Below are 16,091 nucleotides of genomic sequence, written 5' to 3' on the forward strand. Positions count from 1 at the left end.
CTGTGATCTATGTCAAAGGGTGTTCTTCCTATATTTTCCTGTAAGAGTTTTATAGTGTCTGGTCTTACATTTATATCTCTAATCCATTTTGAGTTTATTTTTGTGTATGGTGTTAGGGAGTGTTCTAATTTCATTCTTTTCAATGTAGCTGTTCAGTTTTCCTAGCACCACTTATTGAAGGGACTGTCTTTTATCCACTGTATATCCTTGCCTCCTTTGTCATAGATTAGTTGACCATAGATGTGTGGGTTTACCTCTGGGCTTTGAATCCTTTTCCATTGATCTGTATGGTACTGGCATAGCCAGTACCATATTGTCTTGATTACTGTAGCTTTGTACTATAGTCAGAAGTCAGGGAGTCTGATTCCTCTAGCTCCATTTTTTTCCCCGCAAGACTGTATGGTATATTCAGGGTCTTTTGTGACTCCATACAAATTTTAAGATTTTTTGTTCGAGTTATGTAAAAAATGCCATTGGTAATTTGATAGGGATTGCATTGAATCTGTAGATTTCTTTGGGTAGTATAGTCATTTTTACAATATTGATTCTTCCAATCCAAGAACATAGAATATCTCTCCCATCTGTTGGTATCATCTTTAATTTCTTTCAGCAGTGTTTTATAGTTTTCTGCATACAGGACTTTTGTCTCCCTAGGTAGGTTTATTCCTAGGTATTTTATTCTTTTTGTTGCAATGGTAAATGGGAGTGTTTCCTTAACTTCTCTTTCACATTTTTCATCTTTAGTGTATAGGAATGCAAGAGATTTCTGTGCATTAATTTTGTATCCTGCAACTTTACCACATTAATTGATTAGCTCTAGTAGTTTTCTGGTGGCATCATTAGGATTCTCTGTGTATAGTATCATGTTATCTGCAACCAGTGACAGTTTTACTTCTTGTTTTCCAATTTGTATTCCTTTTATTTCTTTTTCTTCTCTGATGGCCATGACTACAACTTCCACAACTATGTTGAATAATAGTGGTGAGGGTGGACATCCTTGTCTCGTTCCTGATCTTAGAGGAAATGCTTTCAGTTTTTCACCGTTGAGACTGATGTTTGCTGTGGGTTTGTCATTTATGGCCTTTATTATGTTGAGGTAGGTTCCCTCTATGCCCACTTTCTGGAGAGTTTTTATCATAAATGGGTGTTGACATTTGTCAAAAGCTTTTTCTGCATCAATTGAGATAATCATATGGTTTTTATTCAATTTGTTGATATGGTATATATATAACATTGATTGATTTGTATATATTGAAGAATCCTTGCATCCCTGGGATGAATCCCACTTGATCATGGTGTATGAGCCTTTTAATGTGTTGCTTGATTCTGTTTGCTAGTAGTTTGTAGAGGATTTTTGTATCTATGTTCATCAGTGATATTGGCCTGTAGTTTTCTTTTTTAGTAGTATCTTTCTCTGCTTTTGGTATCAGGGTGATGGTGGTCTCATTGAATGAGTTTGGGAGTGTTCCTTCCTCTGCCATTTTTTGGAAGGGTTTGAGAAGGATGGGTGTTAGCTCTTTTCTAAATGTTTGATAGAATTCACCTGTGAAGCCATCTGGTGTTGGACTTCTGTTTGTTGGAAAAATTTTAATCACAGTTTCAATTTCATTACTTGTGATTGGTCTGTTCATATTTTCTATTTCTTCCTGGTTCAGTCTTGGAAGGTTATACCTTTCTAAGAATTTGTCCATTTCTTCCAGAGTGTCCATTTTATTGGCATATAGTCATTTGTAGTAATCTCTTATAATCCTTTGTATTTCTGCAGTGTCAGTTGTGATTTCTCCTTTTGCATTTCTAATTTTATTGATTGGAGTCCTTTCCCTCTTTTTCTGATGAATCTGGCTAATGGTTTATCAATTTTGTTTATCTTCTCAAAGAAACGGCTTTTAGTTTTATTGATATTTGCTACTGTTTTCTTTGTTTCTATTTCATTTATTTCTCCTCTAATCTTTATGATTGCTTTCCTTCTGCTAACTTTGGGTTTTGTTGGTTCTTCTTTCTCTAGGTCCTTTACGTGTAATGTTAGAATATTTATTTGAGATTTTTCTTGTTTCTTGAGGTAGGCTCGAATAGCTATAAACTTCCCTCTTAGAACTGCTTCTGCTGCATCCCATACGTTTTGGATCATCGTGTTTTCATTGTCATTTTTGTCTATGTATTTATTGATTACCTCTTTGATTTCCTCAGTGATCTCTTGGTTATTGAGTAACGTATTGTTTAGCCTCCGTGCATTTGTGCTTTTTACCTTTTTTCCCTGTAATTGATATTTTTTAACATCTTTATTGGAGTATAATTGCTTTACAATGGTGTGTTAGTTTCTGCTTTACAACAAAGTGAATCAGTTATACATATAAATACGTTCCAATATCTCTTCCCTCTTGCGTCTCCCTCCCTCCCACCCTCCCTATCCCACCCCTCTTGTGACCACAGAAACCACCTAGCTGATCTCCCTGTGCCATGCAGCTGCTTCCCACTAGCTATCCACCCTATGTTTGGTAGTGTATATATGTCCATGCCACTCTCTCACTTCGTCACAGTTTACCATTTCCCGTCCCCATATCCTCAAGGCCATGCTCTAGTAGGTCTGTGTTTTATTCCCATCCTACCCTTAAGCTCTTCATGACAATGTTTTTCCTTACATTCCATATATATGTGTTAGCATACGGTATATGATTTTCTCCTTCTGACTTCCTTCAGTCTGTATGACACACTCCAGGTCAATGCACCTCACTACAAATAACTCAGTTTCATCTCTTTTTATGGCTGAGTAATATTCTTTTGTATATATGTGCCACATCTTCTTTATCCATTCATCTGATGATGGACACTTAGGTTGCTTCCATGTCCTGGCTATTGTAGATAGAGCTGCAATGAACATTTTGGTACATGACTCTTTTTGAATTATGGTTTTCTCAGGGTATATGCCCAGTAGTGGGATTGCTGGGTCGTATGGTAGTTCTATTTGTAGTTTTTGAAGCAACCTCCGTACTGTTCTCCATAGTGGCTGTATCAATTTACATTCCCACCTACAGTGTAAGAGGGTACCCTTTTCTCCACACCCTCTCCAGCATTTACTGTTTCTAGATTTTTTGATGATGGCCATTCTAAACAGTGTGAGATGATATCTCATTGTAGTTTTGATTTGCATTTCTCTAATGATTAATGATGTTGAGAATTCTTTCATATGTTTGTTAGCAATCTGTATATCTTCTTGGGAAAAATGTCCATTTAGGTCTTGTGCCCATTTTTGGATTGGGTTCTTTGTTTTTTTTGATATTGAGCTGCATGAGCTACTTGTAAATTTTGGAGATTAATCCTTTGTCAGTTGCTTCATTTGCAACTATTTTCTCCCATTTTGAGGGTTATCTTTTGGTCTTGTTTATGGTATCCTTTGCTATGCAAAAGCTTTTAAGTTTCATTAGGTCTCATTTGTTTATTTTTGCTTTTATTTCCATTTCTTTAGGATCTGGGTCAAAAAGGATCTTGCTGTGATTTATGTCATAGAGTGTTTTGCCTATGTTTTCCTCTAAGAGTTTGATAGTGTCTGGCCTTACATTTAGGTCTTTAATCCATTTTGAGTTTATTTTTGTGAATGATGTTAGGGAGTGTTCTAATTTCATACTTTTACATGTACCTGTCCAGTTTTCCCAGCACCAATTATTGAAGAGGCTCTCTTTTCTCCACTGTATAGTCTTGCCTCCTTTATCAAAGATAAGGTGACCGTATGGAAGTGGGTTTATCTCTGGGATTTCTATCCTGTTCCATTGATCTATATTTCTGTTTTTGTGCCAGTACCATACTGTCTTGATTACTGTAGCTTTGGAATATAGTCTGAACTCTGAGAGCCTGATTCCTCCAGCTCCATTTTTCGTACTCAAGATTGCTTTGGCTATTCGTGGTCTTTTGTGTTTCCATACACGTTGTGAAATTTTTTGTTCTAGTTTTGTAAAAGTGCCAGTGGCAGTTTGATAGGGATTGCACTGAATTGGTATATTGCTTTGGGTAGTAGAGTTATTTTCACAATGTTGATTCTTCCAATCCAAGAACATGGTATATCTCTCCATCTATTCGTATAATCTTTAATTTATTTCATCGGTGTCTTATAATTTTCTGCATACAGGTCTTTTGTCTCCTTAGGTTTAGTCCTAGATATTTTATTCTTTTTGTTGCAGTGGTAAATGGGAGTGTTTTCTTAATTTCACTCTCAGATTTTTCATCATTAGTGTATGAGAATGCCAAGATTTCTGTGCATTAATTTTGTATCCTGCTACTTTACCAAATTCATTGATTAGCTCTAGTAGTTTTCTGGTAGCATCTTTAGGATTCTTTATGTATAGTATCATGTCATCTGCAAACAGTGACAGCTTTACTTCTTCTTTTCCGATTTGGATTCCTTTTATTTCTTTTTCTTCTCTGATTGCTGTGGCTAGAACTTCCAAAATTATGTTGAATAAGAGTGGTGAGAATAGGCAACCTTGTCTTGTTCCTGATCTTAGTGGAAATGGTTTCAGTTTTTCACCATTGAGGACGATGTTGGCTGTGGGTTTGTCATATATGGCCTTTATTATGTTAAGGAAAGTCCTCTCTATGCCTACTTTCTGCAGGGTTTTTATCATAAATGGGTGTGGAATTTCGTCAGAACCTTTCTCTGCATCTATTGAGATGATCATATGGTTTCTCTTGTTCGGTTTTTTGATATGGTGTATCACATTGATTTGCGTATATTGAAGAATCCTTGGATTCCTGGGATAAACCCCACTTGATCATGGTGTATTATCCTTTTAATGTGTTGTTGGATTCTGTTTGCTAGTGTTTTGTTGAGGATTTTTGTATCTATGTTTATCAGTGATATTGGCCTGTAGTTTTCTTTCTTAGTGACATCTGTCTGCTTTGGGTGTCAGGGTGATGGTGACCTCATAGAATGAGTTTGGGAGTGTTCCTCCCTCTGCTATCTTTTGGGAGATTTTGAGAAGGATAGGTGTTAGCTCTTCTCTAAATTTTTAATAGAATTTGCCTATGAAGCCATCTGGTCCTGGGCTTTTGTTTGTTGGAAGATTTTTAATCACGGTTTCAATTTCAAGTGCTTGTGATTGGTCTGTTCATATTTTCTCTTCCTTCCTGGTTCAGTCTCAGCAGCTTGTGCATTTCTAAGAATTTGTCCCTTTCTTCCAGGTTGTCCATTTTATTGGCATATAGTTGCTTGTAGTAATCTCTAATAGTCTTTTGTGTTTCTGCGGTGTCTGTTGTTACCTGTCCTTTTTTTCATTTCTAATTCTATTGTTTTGAGTCTTCTCCCTTTTTTTCTTGATGAGTCTGGCTAATGCTTTATCAACTTTGTTTATCTTCTCAAAGATAAACAAAGCTTTTAGTTTTATTGATCTTTGCTATTGTTTCCTTCATTTCTTTTTCATTTATTTCTGATCTGATCTTTATGATTTCTTTGTTTCTTCTAAATTTGGGGTTTTTTATTCTTCTTTCTCTAATTGCTTTAGGTGCAAAGTTAGGTTGTTTATTCGAGATGTTTCCTATTTCTTAAGGTAGGATTGTATTGGTGTAAACTTCCTTCTTAGAACTGCTTTTGCTGCATCCCATAGGTTTTGGGTCATCGTGTCTCCATTGTCATTTGTTTCTAAGTATTTTTTGATTTCCTCTTTGATTTCTTTAGTGATCTCTTCATTATTAAGCAGTGTATTGTTTAGCCTCCATGTGTTTGTATTTTTTGCAGATCTTTTTCTGTAATTGATATCTAGTCTCATAGCCTTGTGTTCAGAAAAGATACTTGATACGATTTCAATTTTCTTAAATTTACCAAGGCTAGATTTGTGACCCAAGATATGATCTATCCTGGAGAATGTTCCATGAGCACTTGAGAAGGATGTGTATTCTGTTGTTTTTGGATGGAATGTCCTATAAATATCAATTAAGTCCATCTTCTTTAATGTATCATTTAAAATTTCTGTTTCCTTATTTATTTTCATTTTGAATGATCTTTCCATTGGTGAGAGTGGGGTGTTAAAGTCCCCTACTATGATTGTGTTACTGTCCATTTCCCCTTTTATGGATGTTAGTATTTGCTTTTTGTATTGAGGTGCTCCTATGTTGTGTGCATAAATATTTACAATTGTTATATGTTCTTCTTGGATCAATCCCTTGATCATTATGTAGTGTCCTTCTTTGTCTCTTGTAGTAGTCTTTATTTTAAAGTCTATTTTGTCTGATATGAGAATTGCTACTCCAGCTTTCTTCTGGTTTCCATTTGCACGGATGTTCCTCCATCCCCTCACTTTCAGTCTGTATGTGTCCCTATGTCTGAAGTGGGTCTGTTGTAGACAGCATATATATGGGTCTTGTTATTGTATCCATTTAGCCAGTCTGTGTCTTTTGTTTGGAGCATTTAATCCATTTATATTTAAGGTAATTATCGATATGTATATTCCTATTACCATTTACTTAATTGTTTCGGGTTTGTTCTTGTAGGTCTTTTCCTTCTGTTGTGTTTCTTGCCTAGAGAAGTTCCTTTAGCATTTGTTGTAAAGCTGGTTTGGTGGTGCTGAACTCTTTCAGATTTTGCTTGTTTGTGAATGTTTTAATTTCTCCAAGTCTGAGTGAGATCTTTGCTGAATAGAGTAATCTTGGTTGTAGGGTTTTTTCCTTCATCACTTTAAATATGTCCTGCCACTCCCTTCTGGCTTGCAGAGTTTTTGCTGAAAGATCAGCTGTTAACCTTATGGGGATTCCCTTGTGTGTTATTTGTTGTTTTTCCCTTGCTGCTTTTAATATGTTTTCTTTGTATTTAATTTTTGATAGTTTGATTAATATGTGTCTTGGTGTGTTTCTCCTTGGATTTCTCCTGTATTGGACTCTGTGCTTCCTGGATTTTATTAACTATTTCCTTTCCCATATTAGGGAAGTTTTCAACTATATTCTCTGCAAATCTTTTCTCATTCCCTTTCTTTTTCTCTTCTTATTCTGGGACCCCTATAATTCGAATGTTGGTGCATTTAATGTTGTCCCAGAGGTCTCTGAGACTGTCCTCAGTTCTTTTCATTCTTTTATCTTTATTCTGCTCTGCAGTAATTATTTCCACTATTTTATCTTCCATGTCACTTATCCGTTCTTCTGCCTCAGTTATTCTGCTATTGATCCCACCTAGAGTATTTTTAATTTCATTTATTGTGTTGTTCATTGTTGTGTGCTTCCTGTTTATTTCTCCTAGTTCCTTGTTAAATGTTTCTTGCATTTTGTCTATTATATTTCCAAGATTTTGGATCATCTTTACTATCATTATCTGAATTCTTTTTCAGGTAGACTGCCTATTTTCTCTTCATTTTTTAGGTCTGGTGGGTTTTTACCTTGCTCCTTCATCTGCTGTGTGTTTCCCTGTCTTTTCATTTTGCTTACTGTGTTTGGGGTCTCCTTTTTACAGGCTGCAGGTTCGTAGTTCCTGTTGTTTTTGGTGTCTGTCCCCAGTGGCTAAGATTGGTTCAGTGGGTTGAGTAGGTTTCCTGGTTGGGGGACTAGTGCCTGTGTTCTGGTGGATGAGGCTGCATCTTGTCTTTCTGGTGGGCAGGTCTACGTCTGGTGGTGTGTTTGGGGGTATTGGTAGCCTTATGATATTTGGCAGCCTCTCTGCTAATGGATGGGGCCATAGTCCTGTCTTGCTAGTTGTTGAGCATAGGGTGTCCAGCACTGTAGTTTGCTCGTCATTGAGTGAAGCTGCATCTTGGTGTTGAGATGGAGATCTCTGGGAGATTTTCACCATTTGATATTATGTTGCTTTGGGAGGTCTCTTGTGGACCAGTGTCCTGAAGTTGGTTGTCCCATCTCAGAAACACAGCCTTGGCACCTTGCTCGAGCACCAGGAGCCTTTAATCCATCAGGCTCAGAATAAAAGGGAGAAAAAATAGAAAGGGAGTCAAGGAAGGAAGGAAGGAAGGAAGAAAGGAAAGAAAGGAAGGAAGGGAGGAAGGAAGGAAGGAAAGAAGGAAGGAAGGGAGGAAGATGGGGAGGAAGGAAGGGAGGAAGATGGGGAGGAAGGAAGGGAGGAAGAAAAGGAGGAAGGCAGGGAGGAAGGAAGGGAGCAAGAAAAGGGAGTAAGGAAGAGAGGAAGAAAGGAAGGAAGGAAAGGAGGATGGAAGGGAGGAAGAAAGGAAGGAAGAAAGGAAGATAAAGTAATTAAAATAAAAAATAGTTATTAAGAAGAAAAAACTTTTTAAGTAAAAAAAAAAAAAAAAAAAGTTGGTCAGAACCCTAGGACAAATGGTGAAAGCAAAGCTATACAGACAAAATCTCACACAGAAGCACACACATACACACAAAAAGAGAAAAAGGGGGAAAAATATATCTTGCTTCCAGTGTCCAAATAATAATTTATCTTGCTCCCAAAGTACCTCCTCACCTTGGGAAGATTTGCTGTCTATTCAGGTATTCCACAGATGCAGGGCACTTCAAGTTGATTGTGGAGATTTAATCCGCTGCTTCTGAGGCTGCTGGGAGCGACCTCCCACTCTCCTCTCTGTTCGCACAGCTCCTGGGGTTCAGCTTTGGACTTGGCCCCGCCTCTGCGCATAGGTCGCCGGAGGGTGTCTGCTCTTTGCTCAGACAGGACGGGGTTAAAGGAGCAGCTGATTTGGGGGCTCTGGCTCACTCAGCCCGGGGGGAGGGAGGGGCACGGTGTGTGGGGCAAGCCTGCGGCCGCAGAGGCCAGCATGCCGTTACACCAGACTGAGGCATGCCATGCGTTCTCCCGGAGAAGTTGTCCCTGGAAAACAATGTCCCAGGACATTGGCAGTAGCGGGCTGCACAGGCTCCTGTGAGGGGAGGTGTACAGAGTGACCTGTGGTTGCACACAGGCTTCTTGGTGCTGCAGCAGCAACTTTAGTGTCTCATGCCCATCTCTGGTGTCCGTGCTGATTGCCATGGCTCGTGTCCGTTTCTGGAGCTCCTTTATATGGCACGCTTAATCCCCTCTCCTCTCGCACCAGGAAACAAAGAGGCAAGAAAAAGTCTCTTATCTCTTCGGCAGCTCCGCGCTTGTCTCTGGAGCTCCTTTAAATGGCGCACTTAAACCCCTCTCCTCAAGCACCAGGAAGCAAAGAAGGAAGAAAAGGTCTCTTGCCTCTTTGGCAGCTCCAGACTTCTCCCGGACTCCCTCCTGGCTAGCCATGGTGCACTAACCCCTTCAGGCTGTGCTCACGCCGCCAGACGTCTCCCTGTGATCCGACCCATCTCTCAGCCCCTGCCAGTCCCGGCGGGTGAGCAGACAAGCCTCTTGCGCTGGTGAGTGCCGGTCGGCACCGATCCTCTGCAGGAATCTCTCTGCTTTGCCCTCCACACCCTGTTACTGCGCTCTCCTCTGTGGCTCCGAAGATTCCCCCTCTGCCACCCACAGTCTCCACCCGCGAAGGGACTTCCAGTGTGTGGAAACCTTTCCTCCTTCACAGCTCCCTCCCACTGGTGCAGGTCCCGTCCCTATTCTTTTGTCTCTGTTTATTCTTTTTTCTTTTGCCCTACCCAGGTTCGTGGGGAGTTTCTTGCCTTTTGGAAGGTCTGAGGTCTTCTGCCAGTGTTCAGTGGGTGTTCTACAGGAGCAGTTCCACGTGTAGGTGTATTTCTGATGTATCTGTGGGGAGGAAGGTGATCTCCACGTCTTACTCTTCCGCCATCTTCCCACTTTTTTCCCTGTAATTGATTTCTAATCACATAGCATTGTCGACAGAAAAGCTGCTTGATATGATTTCAATTTTCCTAAATTTACTGAGGCTTGATTTGTGACCAAAGATATGATCTATCCTTGAGAATGTTCTGTGCGCACTTGAGAAGAATGTGTAATCTGCTGTTTCTGGATAGAATGTCCTATAAATATCAATTAAATCTATCTGGTTTATTGTGTCATTTAATGCTTGTGTTTCCTTATTAATTTTCTGTTTGGATGATCTGTCCATTTGTGTAAGTGAGGTGTTAAAGTCCCCCACTATTATTGTGTTACTCTCAATTTCCTGTTTTATAGCTGTTAGCAGTTGCCTTATGTATTGTGGTGCTCCTGTGTTGGGTGCATATATATTTATAATTGTTTTACCTTCTTGAATTGATCCCTTGATCATTATGTAGTGTCCTTCTTTTTCCCTTATAATATTCTTTATTTTAAAGTCTATTTTATCTGATATGAGTACTGCTACTCCAGCTTTCTTTTGATTCCCATTTGCATGGAATATCTTTTTCCATCCTCTCACTTTCAGTCTCAATGTGTCCCTAGGTATGAAATGGGTCTCTTGTAGACAGTATATATATGGGTCTTGTTTTTGTATCCATTCAGCAAGCCCGTGTGTTTTGGTTGGAGTATTTAATCCATTCACGTTTAAGGTGATTATGGATATGTATGTTCCTAATACCATTTTCTTAATAGTTTTGTGTTTGTTTTTGTAGGTCCTTTTCTTCTCTTGTGTTTCCCACTTAGAGAAGTTCCTTTAGCATTTTTTGTAGAGCTGGTTTGGTGGTGCTGAATTCTCTTCGCTTTTGCTTGTATGTAAAGCTTTTGATTTCTCCATTGAATCTGAATGAGATCTTTGCCAGGTAGAGTAATCTTGGTTGTACGTTCTTCCCTTTCATCACTTTAAGTATATCATACCACTCCCTTCTGGCTTGTAGAGTTTCTGCTGAGAAGTCAGCTGTTAACCGTATGGGAGTTCCATTGTTATATCTTGTTTTTCCCTTACTGCTGTCAGTAATTTTTCTTTGTCTTTAATTTTTGCCAATTTCATTACTATGTGTCTCGGTGTGTTTCTCCTTGGATTTATCCTGTATTGGACTCTGTGCTTCCTGGACTTTGTGGCTATTTTCTTTCCCATGTTAGGGAAGTTTTCGACTATAATCACTTCAGATATTTTCTCGGGTCCTTTCTCTCTCTTTTCTCCTTCTGGGACCCCTATAATGCAAATGTTGCTGCATTTAATGTTGTTCCAGAGGTCTCTTAGGCTGTGTTCATTTCTTTTCATTTTTTTTTCTTTATTCTGTTCCACAGCAGTGAATTCCACCACTCTGTCTTCCAGGTCACTTATCCGTTCTTCTGCCTCAGTTATTCTGCTATTGATTCCTTGTAGTGTAGTTTTCATTTCAGTTATTGTATTATTCATCTCTGTTTGTTTTTTAATTTTTCTAGGTCTTTGTTAAACAGTTCTTGCATCTTCTCCATCTTTGCCTCCATTGTTTTGCCGATGTTCTAGATCATCTTCACTATCATTATTCTGAATTCTTTTTCTGGGAGGTTGCCTATATACACTTGATTAATTGTTTTTCTGGGGTTTTATCTTGTTCCTTCATCTGGTACATAGCCCTCTGCCTTTTAATCTTGTCTGTCTTTCTGTGCATGTGGTTTTTGTTCCACAGGCTGCAGGATTGTAGTTCTTCTTGCTTCTGCTGTCTTCCCTCTGGTGGATGAGGCTATCTAAGAGTCTTTTATAAGTTTCCTGTTGGGAGGGACTGGTGTTAGGTAGAGCTGGCTGTTTCTCTGGTGGGCAGAGTTCAGTAACACTTTAATCCACTTGTCTGCTGATGGCGGGGGGGGGGGGGGGGGGGGGGGGCGGCTCGTTCCCTCCTTGTTGGTTGTTTGGCCTGAGGCAACCCAACACTGGAGCCTACATGGGCTCTTTGGTGGGGTTAATGGAAGACTCTGGGAGGGCTCACGCCAAGGAGTACTTCCCAGAACTTCTGCTGCCAGTGTCCTTGTTCCCACGGTGATCCACAGCCACTCCCACCTCTGCAGGATACCCTCCAACACTAGCAGGTAGGTCTGGTTCAGTCTCCTATGGGGTCACTGCTCCTTCCCCTGGTTCCAGATGAGCACACTACTTTGTGTGTGCCCTGCAAGAGTGGAGTCTCTGTTTCCCTGAGTCCTGTCGAAGTCCTGCAATCAAGTCCTGCTAGCCTTCAAAGTCTGATTCTCTAGTAATTCCTCCTTCCGTTGCCGGACCCCCAGATTGGGAAGCCTGTCATGGTGCTCTGACCCACAGAAGTCCAGTGGGTGGACTTCTGTGGTATAAGTGTTCTCCAGTTTGTGAGTCACCCACCCAGAAGTTATGGGATTTTATTTTATTTTGATTGTGCCCCTCCTACTGTCTCTTTGTGGCCTCTCCTTTGTCTTTGGATTTGGGGTATCTTTTTTAGTGAGTTCCAGTGTCTTCCTGTCGATGACTGTTTAGCAGTTAGTTGTGATTCTGGTGTTCTTTTAAGAGGGAGTGAGAGCATGTCCTTCTACTCCACCATCTTCTAACGTTGAGATTTCTTTTCCACGAAGATGCAAATAGATTGTCTGATAGGTAGGTAGATAGGTAGGTAGAGAGAGAGAGAGAGAGAGAGAGAGAGAGAGAGAGAGATCCATCTGTGTCTTCTCACCTTTTCATTGTTAGTACATAAATCGCTGGTATAGTATAACAGAGCAGTACACTGTGCATAGTAAATAACTCAGTGAACTGTGTTGATGCTGTCTTGAAGGTGCCATCACTAAATAATGTGGTATTGGCACTTAAATATCGAGTATTGTCATACGTTATGTAAGTAAGAAATCGTTATTCACCTGGAGCATCAGAATCGTACCTAAGAAATCATTCTCCACATCCAGTCACTTTATACTCCTCTGGAACTTAATTTCATGCAGTAAAGTTGGATTTGGAGGTCAATATCTGTTTTTAATTCTATTTACAGTTGACCCTGGAATGATATGGATGTTCGGGGCACCAACCCCCACACAATCCAAAATCCAATTGTAATTCTACAGTTGGCCCTCAATATCCGTGGTTTGGCATCTTGGATGGTGTGGAACTATAGAATGTACTTACTGAAAATAAAACCCACGTATAAGTGAGAATTGCCTATATTTTTTCCTTCCAATAAGTTCTTTTTTTTAACCTATTTTTAAAAATTGAACTATAGTTAATTTACAATGTGTGTAAGTTTCAGGTGTAAAGCGAAGTGATTCAGTTATATATGTATATATATATTATTTTTCAGATTCTTTTCCATTATAGGTTATTAGAAGATACAGAAGATTGATTTCTGTGCTATACAGTAGGTCCTTCTTGATTATTTTATATATAGAAGTGTGTACATGTTAATCCCCAACTCCTAATTTGTCTCTCCCCCCACCACTATCCCCTATGGTAATCATTACTTTATTTTCTATATCTGTGAGTCTGTTTCTGTTTTGTAAATAAGTTCATTTGTATCATTTTTTTTAGATTCCACATATAAGTAATATCATTATTTTTGTGTCTCAGTTCAGTAAATATGGTAATCTCTAGGTCCAACCATGTTGCTGCAAATGACATTATTTCATTCTTTTTTATGGCTGAGTAATATTCCATTGTGTGTGTGTGTGTGTATACATATATATATATATATATATATATATATATATATATATATATACCACATCTTCTTTATCTATTCCTCTGTCAGTGGACATTTAGGTTGCTTCTATGTCTTGGCTATTGTAAATAGTGCTGTTATGAACACTGGGGTCTGTGTATTGTTTTTAATTAGAGTTTTCTCCAGATATATGCCCAGGAGTGAGATTGCTGGATCATATGGTAACTCTATTTTTAGTTTTTTAAGGAATCTCCATACTGTTGTCCATAGTGGGTGCACCAATTTACATTCCCACCAACAGTACAGGAGGGTCCCATTTTCTCCATACCCTCTCCGGCATTTACTATTGTAGACTTTTTTAATGGTAGCTATTCTGACTGGCGTGAGGTGATATCTCATTGTAGTTTTGATATGCATTTCTTTAATAATTAGCAATATTGAGCATCCTTTCATGTGCCTTTTGACCATCTGTATGTCTTCTTTTGAGAAATGTCTGTTTAGGTCTTCTGCCCATTTTTTAAAGTTGTTTAAACTATATATTTTAGAAATTAATTCCTTGTTGGTCACATCGTTAGCAAATATTTTCTCCCATTCTGTGGGTTGTCTTTTCATTTTGTTTATGGTTTCCTTTGCTGTACAAAAGATTTTGAGTTTAATTAGTTTCCCATTTGTTTTATTTTAATGTTTCTTTCCATTACTCTAGGAGATGACTCAGAAAAGATATTGCTGCTATTTATGTCCAGGAGTGTTCTGCCTATGTTTTCCTCTAAGAGTTTTATAGTATCCAGTCTTACATTTAGGTCTTTAATACGTTTTGAGTTTATTTTTGTGTATGGTGTTAAAGAATGTTCTAATTTCATTCTTTGATGTGTAGCTGTCCAGTTTCCCCTGCACCATTTATTGAAGAGACTGTCTTTCCTCCATTGTATAGTCTTGCCTCATTTGTTGTAGATTAATTGACCATAGGTGGGTGGGTTTATTTCTGGGCTTTCTTTCCTGTTCCATTGATCTATATTTCTGTTTTTGTGACAGAACCATACTGTTTTGATTGTTGTTACTTTGTATATAGTCTGGAGTCAGGGAGCATGATTTTTCTAGCTCTTTTCTTCTTTCTCAAGATTGTTATGGCTATTCATGGTATTTTGTGCTTCCATACAATTTTTAAAAGTTTTGTTCTAGTCTGTAAACAAATGCCATTGGTAATTTGATAGGAATTGCATTGAATGTGTGAATTGCCTTAGATAGTATCATCATTTTAACAATATTTATCCTTCTAATCCAGGAACATGGTATATCTTTCCATCTGTTTGTGTCATCTTCAGTTTCTTTCCACAGTTTTTCAGAATACAGGTTTTTTGCCTCCTTAGATAGGTTTAGTCCTAAGTATTTTATCCCTTTTGATGTGATGGTAAATAGGACTGTTTCCTTAATTTCTCTTTCTGATATTTTTGTTGTTAGTGTATAGAAATACAGCAGATTTCTGTATAGTAATTTTGTATCCTGCAACTTTTCAGAATTCATAGGTGAACTCTAGTAGATTTCTGTAAACATCTTAAAGATTTTCTATGTCTATCATCATGTCATCTGCAAACAGTGACAGTTTTACTTCTTCCTTTTTAATTTGGATTCATTTTATTTCTTTTTCTTTTCTAATTGCTGTGGCTAGGACTTCGAAAACTAAGTTGAGTAAAAGTGGCCAGAGTGGACATCCTTGTCTTATTCCTGATCTTAGAAGAAATCTTTTTATTTTTTCACTGTTGGATATGATGTTACCTGTAGGTTTGTCATATGGTGTTTATCATGTTGAGGAATGTTCCTGCCATTCCCACTTTCTGAAGAGTTTTTATCATACACGGACATTGAATTTTATCAAAACCCTTTTATGCATTATGGAGATGATCATATAGTTTTAATTCTTTAATATGTTAATGTGGTGTATCACATTGATTGATTTGCAGATTTTTTTTTTTTTTTTTTTGCGGTATGCGGGCCTCTCACTGTTGTGGCCTCTCCCATTGCGGAGCACAGGCTCCGGACGCGCAGGCCTAGCAGCCATGGCTCACGGGCTTAGTTGCTCCGCGGCATGTGGGATCTTCCCGGACCAGGGCACGAACCCGTGTCTCCTACATCGGCAGGCGGATTCTCAACCACTGTGCCACCAGGGAAGCCCTGATTTGCAGATATTGAAAAATCCTTGCATCCATGGAATAAATCCCACTTGGCCATGGTGTATCATCCTTTTAATGTATTGTTGGAGTTGGTTTGCTAGTATTTTGTTAAGGGTTTTTGTGTCTATTTTCATCATTGATATTGGCCTGTATGTTTTAAGTGTGTGTGTGATATCTTTGTCTGGCTTTGGTATCGGGGTGATATTGGCATCATAGAATGAGTTTGGGAATGCTCCTTCCTCTGCAGTTTTTTGGAAGAGTTTCAGAAGGATAGGTGTTATGTCTCCTCTAAATGTTTGATAGAACTTGCCTGTGAAGCCATCTGGTCCTGGACTTTTGTTTGTTGGAAGTTTCTTAATCACAGTTTTAATTTCAGTACTTGTGATTGGTCTGTTCCTATTTTCTATTTCTTCCTGGTTCAGTCTTAGGAGATTGTACTTTTCTAAGAATTTGCTCATTTCTTCTAGGTTGCCCATTTTATTGGCATATAGCTGCTGGTAGTAGTTTCTCATGATCCTTCATATTTCTGTCGTGCCCATTGTAACTTCTTCTTTTCCATTT

The 16,091-nt window shown here is 38.7% G+C and overlaps 1 protein-coding gene across 8 annotated transcripts in view; it reads left to right on the forward strand.

The window, feature by feature from the left end:
• RNF180 (ring finger protein 180) overlaps positions 1-16,091 on the forward strand; it is a 299,183-nt gene that overhangs the window by 102,529 nt on the left and 180,563 nt on the right. The window lies entirely within an intron of this gene.

The sequence above is a fragment of the Kogia breviceps genome, chromosome 4, assembly GCF_026419965.1.
Source record: "Kogia breviceps isolate mKogBre1 chromosome 4, mKogBre1 haplotype 1, whole genome shotgun sequence".
NCBI lineage: Eukaryota > Metazoa > Chordata > Mammalia > Artiodactyla > Physeteridae > Kogia > Kogia breviceps.